The sequence below is a fragment of the Furipterus horrens genome, unplaced genomic scaffold (genome assembly GCF_987537825.1).
Source record: "Furipterus horrens unplaced genomic scaffold, mFurHor1.1.pri manual_scaffold_18, whole genome shotgun sequence".
Taxonomy (NCBI): Eukaryota; Metazoa; Chordata; class Mammalia; order Chiroptera; family Furipteridae; genus Furipterus; species Furipterus horrens.
Genome location: NW_028327188.1, coordinates 890324 through 899574, shown reverse-complemented (window position 1 = coordinate 899574; position 9251 = coordinate 890324). Strand labels below are relative to the sequence as shown.

Here is a 9251-nt window from a genome sequence, read left to right as displayed (position 1 = left end):
TCACAGTCTGCACCCAGAGCCCTGCAGACTTTCTGTTCATCGAACAGAAAGGCAGTGCTGAGGTTTCCCCACAGGTGGACAGCTCATGACAACCCAGGAGTCAGATCCTGTTCACTGAATGGGTCTTGCAAGACTTCCTTCACTTTCTTCTCCTGCAGCTCCCTGGGAGTCAGTGATTCTTCCTTATCATTTTCATAGTTTATCTGGGCTGAAGTTGTGAGCAAGGCTTTCGGCCAACCTGGGTCCCTCAGCCAGATGCTCTCGAAAGCACTGCCCCTGGTGGTCGTTGTCAAGGTCCCTGTGGGTTAGGAGGTCGTTGGGGTGCCTCTCAAGTAGGAGAGACATAGCTCTCCCTTCCTGTAACTTCTGGCATTACTGAGTTGGCTCTCATGCTTGGACCTGAATTAGAAGATCAGGTTTCCTGTCCTGTATTCACCCCTGATCATTCATTGTGGACAGTGTGGTTTTTGTTTGTTTGTTTGTTTGTTTGTTTGTTTTTTCTTCATCACCTTCATGATTTTGTTTTGGGTGTGTGTGGTTTTTTTTAGCTTTGGGTCGAAGGAGGCAAGCCCCTTAGGCTCGTAGTCTTTTTTTTTTTTTTTTAATGCAAGCTTTATTACTTATTTTTGGCACCACAGTAAATAATCCATAAAACGGGTCACTTCAACAGTCCCCGGGAATCCCCACTCTCCCTCAAAACACCCGCCTCCCCGCACACAACATTTCAGAGGAAGAGACTCATGGCGGCTGCTTCTGCCTGCTGCGCAAAAGACAGTGAGTCTCTCCATGAACAAATCTCAACTCTTATCTGAAAAGCCAAGCTTTGGATTTTTCCAGTGGGCCTAGTGAGGCAAATGTGTCATTCACTAGTCAGTAAAATATATGCGTATGAAACAGTTCTCAATTCCTTCCTGACATTTTTACTTAACCGCTAACTCATTGCTTACGGATGCTCAGCTCACGTGTATCGTGGCCAGTCCAATCTCAGCCCATCGTAATTCAAACTGAAAAACAAAAAAGAGGCACCTGCCCTGGTTCACGCATCCCTAGCCACCCAGGCACTGAATTCCAATGAAGAGGGCAAACAATGCTTCTTGGCTCAGTGCAACATGGACTAAGTCCTAATCCCGGACACCGAGCTATCCCTGTTGCCGTTTAGGATCAAGTCCATGTCTACATCAGGCATCTCCTCTGAATTTGTGATTACCTCACAAGCCGAGAAAGGCGAAGCATACATAGCCCAGACGTGCATGTAAGGATTCAGACAACCGCTAAGTGACACTTTAATGGTGGGGGCTCACTTCAGCTCACAGTGAAATACTTAAGGGGCTACCTTATTTCTGAAAGGAAATAAAAAATGGGGTCAAGTGCTCAACACCTCTTCTCATAATTTTTGCAAAAGTGAGACAGGCCAAATCCATTTATTCGGTCACGCGGGTCCCTTTAGGAGCAATGAGACCTTGGTTTTGTGACCCGTGAAATCTCCTTTCCCAGTCATGAGGTATAAATATATAAAAATACGTGTTAGTAGATTTGTAAATATGACACGACTCTCCAAAATATAGCTATGTTTAGCTGTCTTATTCTTGCCCCTCTGCAACAAAATGGTGGCAGGGTGATGGAGTGACATTAGGAATGCCAGAAGGAGGAAGTCAGAAAGCCCTTGGGGACAGGAATCTCCTTGCGCTGCAAACATTTCTCTAAGAACTGCTTGAGGCGTATGAAGGAACCCATCTGTCCTGAGCTTGTGACAGCTTCAATCCTGGGGAAGTAGTCCTCTTTGATGAGAAGCATCACCTTCCAGAACTGGGCCTGGTACTGCTTCATGAGGGCGTCCCCACACACCTCCAAGAAGTCAAAGAGGAGGGTGGCTGTCACATCTGACAGGGGCTCCATGTTTAATATCTGTGCCAACCAGCGCCAGCCATGGTTTAAGCCATGAGGGTGAACCTCTTGTCGGGTCCCATATGGCCACTGGAGCTGGATGATGGCAGCATAGAGACGGATCATCCCAGACATGCGCTTCAGGAAGTGGTCCTGCCGCTCCACTTTGGAATCCTTCACTTGGTAGCCGAGCATCCTCTGATAGTCCTCCAGAGCCATTCCCTCCTTGAAAGCGGGGTAGAAAGGAACGGAGTACGGACAGTTCTTGTGCAGGTGAGCGAGAATGAGGTCCCCCACTCTCGGGTGGAGCTCCCAGATCCCGGACGCCACCACCGCAATGGGGAACGCTGCTTCATGATGAGAGGCCACTTCGTCCTCCCCTTGTTTCACAAATTTCTCTGCCAGTTTGTACTGGACAAAGTCCAGGCCCTGAGGGTTCAGTGTGACGGACACAGAGCGCCCCCCAGACTGGACGAGTTTTCCAGAGAGGAGGCTGTGGATCTTGTCAAAGATCTCCTTCAGCTTTGAGCCTGCGATTGTGAAGATCTGGCTCACGGGGATGGTGGCGGCCTTCTGCAGGTCCATCTTTATCCTTTTGACCTGACTGTCTCTGCTGCCAGCCAGACCCTCAAAGGCCAACGCGCACTGACAGGAGGCTGCCTGCAGCTGCTGGTACCACTGCATTGTACTGTCTTGTACCTTCACCTGGAGGTCTTCATTCTGTTTAGCTCCGGGGCCCTGGCTGGGAGCGGGGGACTCCTTAAAGACATCTGGTCCCTGCTGCACTTGTGACTCTCGCTGCTTCCCCTGGACCTCCTTTTCATCCTGCCTTCTCTTGTCTTCACAGGCCCTGGCATTCGCACAGAGATCCCGCATCTCCTCCAGCGCTCTCTCGGCCACAGCTTGTTCCTCCGCCGTGGGAAAGCCATCCTCTGAAGTGGCCCGAATGAGGTCAGAGACGAGGCTGCACAGCTGTTGCCCCTGGTCCGGAAGGCCGACAGGTCCACCCGCAGCGGGACCCCGCGCTGGTCCTCGGAGTCCAGCTGCTGGCTGAGATGAAGCAGCTCCTCCTGCAGGGCGTACAGGCTCCGCAGGCGGCCCTGGCCTTCCTCCCTGCGGAGCCGCTCCTGCTCCGCCTGCTTCAGGCGCTGCTGCTCTGCCTCCCGCAGCATCAGGTTGAGAATCTTGGCTCTGTGACGATGCTCAGCTTTTAGCTTCTCTTGCTGCCCCAGGGCTTCTCTGGAGCTCTTCTCCATCATTTCCCCCAAGTCCTGGAATTCTTTATGGCGCTTCCGCGCCTTCCGTTCGTCAAACCGCTTCAGTTGTTCAGATGCCATCTGAGAGAGGGCGCGTACCTTCCTCTCCTGCTCGTCCTGCCACTGCCTCAGGCCCTCCATTCCTTTGATTCTGTGCACCAGCTCGTACATTCTGATGCAGCCTTCCACCCTGACGCCCCTGGACGACTGCAGTACCATGTTTTCTTCTGGAAGCTGGGACTCATGCTCGCCCTTGTTTCCATTTGGTGTTGCTGGTGTTCCTGAGGAGGCTTGTGAGAGGTCAAGGCTTCCAACGGAAGATCTGGGAGCAAAGGACGCTTGGTCTAGGCCTGAAGTAGATGTGGGGGATGTTGACGTCTCAGAGGGAGATAGGTTCTCTGGTGTATGAGGTAGGACATGATCTACCACCCATCCAGCATAAGAAGACAGCTTGGGAATAGACATACATTCTTCTACAACATCCTCGCCCCACCGTAGCCAGTCGCGATGGTAGCTGCGGCGACCTTTGTCGGAACTGCGCAGCGCCTTCAAGGTCTCGCAGCAGCGACCCTCGGACTGCATGACCCACGCTGCCGCAACCCTGCAAAGATGCGACTTATGAAAACACAAGTCCTCGAATCAACCGCGCACATAAGAGCGCTCATTTCCGCTTCCGGTGCACAATGCAACACCGCCCTCTGACGGCTCACACGCCCCACTTCCGGTGTCAAGAAGAGAGCAGGTATGTAGTCTTGAAATATGCATGGTTGTCTTTGGGTTTCTAGGCACAGGTTCGCAGATTTGGGGACAGAGATTCCGTATGGCACCAGCAACGCTTGTTGGGGTAAAGTTTGATTTAGTTCCTGACGCCACTTGCTGTTTGGGGGGAACAACTTTTTGCTCTGTCTGCTTATTTTTGTAAACAAACGGAAAGAAGTCTTCCCGTGGAGGTATTTCCCCAGGAAGTTCGGGCAGGAGGGGACGATGGGTGGGCCGGTCCCTTCTCTCGGAAAATCCATAGAACCTTTCCGAGCTCAAACTCGGGCCTTGACAGAAACTGGAAGGGTCGAGGGGGGGCCATTTAGCTCCGGCCCTCCCAGTAAGGGGCACCTCAGCATCGCGCGGCAGCCCACCAGCAAGCGACCATCCTCCTGGGGTCCAAGTCTCCCCTCCCCCGCCCATCTCCCACCGCCCCGGCCCTCTCCTGGGCCAGAAAAGGATGCGGGAGGGCGGGCATAAAGGTCCCAGGGCCTGTTCCCTCGCATCCACAAACGTCTCACCACCTCGGCCGCTCCGCCCACGAGGACAAGCCGACCTCGCTTGACCCCCCTGTTCGACTTTCATGCAGACCAGAGCCCTGGCGGGGTGGTGTGTGGGGGCAGGGTGGGCGCCGGGAGGGAAGGTCAGGGCGATTCATTCCAAGAGACCTCACTCCAAGGCGTTCGAATGGCATTCATTCAAATGCAAAAAGCTCTGGGTGGAACTCTGAGCCTCTGACCTAGGTCCCGCCTCCGCCTCGGGCTCCTTTGACTTCCCCCAGGCTTAGGCCCGCAGCTTCCAAACTGCCAGGAAGGGAGTGTGGGGGGGGGAGGGATGATGTTTGAGAAACCGGCCGGGCAGGTTCCGAGCTAAAGGTGTCCGTCTCCATTTCCCAGTCTCAAGAAGCAGCCCTCCGCCATTTGAGAATCCTGGGTGGCGGTGGGGGCGGGGCGCGGTGCGACAGGGTCGAGGGTCCGTGTGGTCAAGGGTCCAAGGCGACGGATCCCGGGTCATGGGACGGGCAAGCACACTCCTGCAGCAGCACCGTGTTCCAGGCGCCGGTGTTTCTGCTTCCTGTTTAACTTCCCAGGCAGACGGGCGGACGGATGGACGCTGGTGGACGGGTGGATGGATCCGTCCTCCCTCCCCCCAGCGGCTCTCCACGGGAAATCCTCAGTCCCTCCCCACACACTCACTGGTGATGTCACTCGCTGTTAAAAAGAAGGAAGATGGAGAGACGGGAAAGAACCCCACAGACTGGCAACTTTTAACGAAGGGGGGGCGAAGGGGGTGGGGGGAGGACAGAGGTGCTCTCGTGCAGGGCGAGGGGAGGGACCGTGACTCTTCGGTCATTAAGCCCCCACCCCCCAAAAGAAAATAAAGTAAAGTCAGGTCGCTGTATCCACCCCTCCCCTCTCGATACACATCAGGTGCACGTACGGAAAAAGGCAAGAGGAAAATGTGAGTGAATTTAAGTAAAGCGAAACCAGAAAAGTTGGTGTCCATGCTGCCTGTCATCTACCAGACCCAATAATAAGCAGAGACAGGGATTGCATTTTCCTGGGCCGCTTTATTCAGATGGTTGAAGAACTGAGAAGGCAGCCAGTTTGAAGACTAACGGTCTCTCTCTCTGTCTCTCTCTCTAAATATTTCATTGTTTTTCTATTACATTTGTCTGTCCCACTCCCCCCACCCCGTTGCTCCCTCCCCCCTTCTCCCACAAGTCAATCCCCGCACCATTGTCCACCTCCATGGGTCATGGATACCAGTTCCTTGACTAGACCCTTCCCCTCCTTACTCAGGCCTTCTCTCCCTCCCCCCTCCCCCCTCATCACTGTCAGTCTGCTCCTCGTTTACACGCCTCTGATTCAATTTTGCTCGTTCGTGTGTGTTGTTCATTCGTTTCTTTCATGTATCGGGTGATAACATACGGTATCTTCCCTTTGTTGCCCGGCCCGTTTCGCTCAGCATCATTCTCTCTAGTTCCGTCCGTGTCGTCGCAAACGGCAGGAGTTCTTTCTTTCTGCTGCATAGTATTCCACGGTGTAAACGTACCACTGGTTTCCGATCCACTCATCTGCAGGCGGGCACTTAGGCCGTTGGCAGCCGTCGGCTATTGTAAATAGCGCCGCTGTGAACACCGTGTCACAGAACCCACGGGCCGCTCCGATTGAAACAGAACCCACGGGCTCTTCAGTTATTAGGGGCCCGACTACCCGCCGCCGGAAGCATAACTCTCAATACCAGAGTTTAGTGAAAAGAAAAACAATCGTTTATTTAATAGTTATATAGATTTAGATTATTGGTGGTTTTCTGCCGTTTGGTCGGATTTTCTTTAAAATACCCGCAAGCACATAGTTCTGCCTCCCCCTACCAAACCAGGCTAGTTTTAGGAAAGTCGAGGATCCAGTCTTCCTACTTCCCAGACGTAGTTCAGCTTTACCGGCGGCTCTCACTCGTTCGATCCTGACCGGGGAGGCTTTGCCCGTGTGGTGGTGCCCTCCAGCTCTTCATGCAGAACCGCGTCGAGTTCCCAGCCCCCTTGTAAGCCGCACGGAGTTCTCCCTTTCCTTTCAAAGCCGCGTGGCGTTCTCCTAGCCAAAACGTCTGCCGCCTGTTTTTAAATCCCCGACTGCGTCCTGTGACGCGGTGGGCGCGGTAACCGGTTCTGACCGTTTGTAAAACCTTGCACAAGCTCTGTGTGCTCTTTCTGCACCCTTCCGGGGTCCAAACCCCTCCCATCTTCTTGGGGTCTTGGAAGAACCAAAGCCATTTGCGTAACTGAGAAACTAAGCTACTAGCCATAGCCATGCAAAGGCATCTTAAAAGCTGTTCCCTTTTCCCCATCCCCCAAACCAACCCGCAGGCTCTGGGGATTTTGGGAGACAACCCCCTCACCCCCACACACCCACTCTGTAACAACAGGGGTACGTACATAGGTTCTCTTGAATCAGTGTTTCAGGATTCTTCGGGTATAATCCTAGCGATGGAATGGCTGGATCAAAAGGCAGTTCAAATTTTAGTTTTTTTGCTAGCAGGCTGTCTTAAGTTCCATTATAAAAGGGCCCTTTTTAAGAGGAGGAGGAGGAGGAGGAGGAGGAGGAGGAGGAGGAGGAGGAGGAGGAGGAGGAGAGTGTAGGCAAGGGGTTTGGAATTTAGGGAAAATGTCAGTGGGATAAAAGCCACAGCTTTCTTTCATCTGTGTCCTGGGCGTTGGCGGTCGGTCCCGGTGCCCCGGGCGGCGGTCTTTGTGCCCCGGGCGGTGGTAGTCTCACCCCAGGGTACATCGGCTCGGGTACCGTTTCGATCGCTTGCGGTCCTCCTGAGGCGCGCAGGCGGAACTGCTTACGGTTTCCCGGAGTCAAGGTGGGCCATACCTCCAGTTCCCGTTCTTTTCGCACACGTCGATGACTAAGTTCATCAGCTGTTACCCGAAGCTAAAATTCTCCAACGTCTGAGGTCACCCCCCCCATCGAAAGCACGTCGGCAAAACGCGCTCTTACATCTCCTCGACCGGCTCAATGAGGCGGGTGGTCCCTGACGCCCTCGGCTCGGTGGAAACTCGCTGTCCGGCAGCGGTCTCGGGATCGTGGATGAGAGGCGATAAGTAACCCAAACACTGTGTTTTGTCTGCGAGGAGGAAAAGTGGCTGATCTCTCTAGGGGAGGAAAGCCCCGATCAAGCCTTCCTTCCAAGCTCCTTTGATGGAGAAGGGTATCCAGGGGATACAGAGTCAGGATACACAAACTGTCCATCCATTTCGAACGCCTGAATTACCGTTCACAATCACCGGTTACCAATAACAACGTAAGGAACACAGTGAGCGTTCTGGGTCACTGTCCGCTAGGCATGCCGGCACTATATGAACACCAAGCGAATACGCCTTCCGGGTACTCGATGTTACACGGGGTCTGCAGCTAACTTCAAGAGATGAGAAAAACAGAGCAAGCTTCAAAGCAGAATATTCATTCTTTAAATCCAGGTCCCATGGGGACCCCCTGAATGGGCTTTCAGGTCATGTCCGTCTCCAGCCTTCCCGGTCTCCCGGTGTTTGTGTGTGTGGCGGGGCGGGGGCAGGCCCTAGCTCGCAGCCGGGCTACGATTCCCGAAACCACGTGGGGCGGTCCCCTACATCTCCCCCTTTTTTGTTATTTAGATAGCTAATGATAGAGAGCGCTACAATGCTTGCTACTTGTTCCTCCCACATAGGATTCTGAGAGAACAATTTGTAAAGACAGCGAAGGACACAGATTATGATTATAATCAATAAACATCCAGCGACTCCTATCATCCCAATGCGTAAATTTAATCCGTGAAACCAAGTGTTTAGAATCGAGCCACTGGAGATGATTGCTAAGGGTTTAGAACACGTTTCTTTCCACAAGCCGCCTAATGTCTATAAGTTGTTGATGAAGCTCCAACTGTAGCTGATCAGTTTGACCTCTTAAATTCGGGGAGAAGGCGCCTTGCAAATAATGTCGTACCTCGGTTCAGGAGCGTTGAGTAGAGTTCCGTGTTATTTTATTTTATTTTATTTATTTATGTACTTACTTACTTACTTACTTATTTATTATTTTATTTGATTTGCTGTCTGTCTGTCTGACTGTCTGTCTCTCTCCTTTTTTTTCTTTTTTTTTTTTTTTTTGCGGGGCGGGTGGTGGTGGTGGTGTTTGTTTTTTTATTTTATATTTTCTTTTCTTTTCTTTTCTTTTCGAGAGAGGGAGAGAAACATCCATGTGTGGTTGCCTCACGCTCGTCCCCAACTGGGGACCCGGCCCGCAGCCCAGGCATGTGCCCTCACTGGGAATCGAACCAGCGGCACTTTGGTTCACAGGCTGGCACTGGCTCCACTGAGCCACACCATCCAGGGCGGATGTTGGCGCCTTTAAAGTTGTCCCAGAGGTTCCTAAGCCTCTCCTCATATCTTTCGGTACTGGTTGACTGGTTTTTGTGTTTTCTTTCGGTTGGTTTGTTTGTTTGTTTCTGTTTGTTCGTTCGTCCGTCCGTCCGTCCATCCGTTCGTTCGCTCGTTCGTTCCCTCCCTCCCTCCCTCCTTATGTTCCAAAATCGTTGACTTGAACCCTGGCTTCCTTCCCTTCATCATTGGCTTTGTGGCATTCTGCAGCTCAGCTCAGAGGTTTCTGAGGACAAAGGATATCTGAGATCGAAGGGATGGGGGTGGGGTGGGGTGGGGTGGGGTGGGGGTGGGGGGATAGTGATCCCCAAACTCTGGGAAATGGGAAAATGTAGCTAGACAACCCAGAAAACAAGATAGAGAAATTTCAAAGAAGAGCTGGGGACAGACCTATAGCCAGATCACCCTGAGTTAATTCTCACCCTCAGTTAAGTTAG

At 52.6% G+C, this 9251-nt stretch overlaps 1 pseudogene; it reads right to left on the bottom strand.

Annotated features, from left to right (window-relative positions):
• Window positions 1-1613: 1613 nt before the first annotated feature.
• Window positions 1614-3722, bottom strand: LOC149990299 (mRNA export factor GLE1 pseudogene; annotated as a pseudogene).
• Window positions 3723-9251: the final 5529 nt, after the last annotated feature.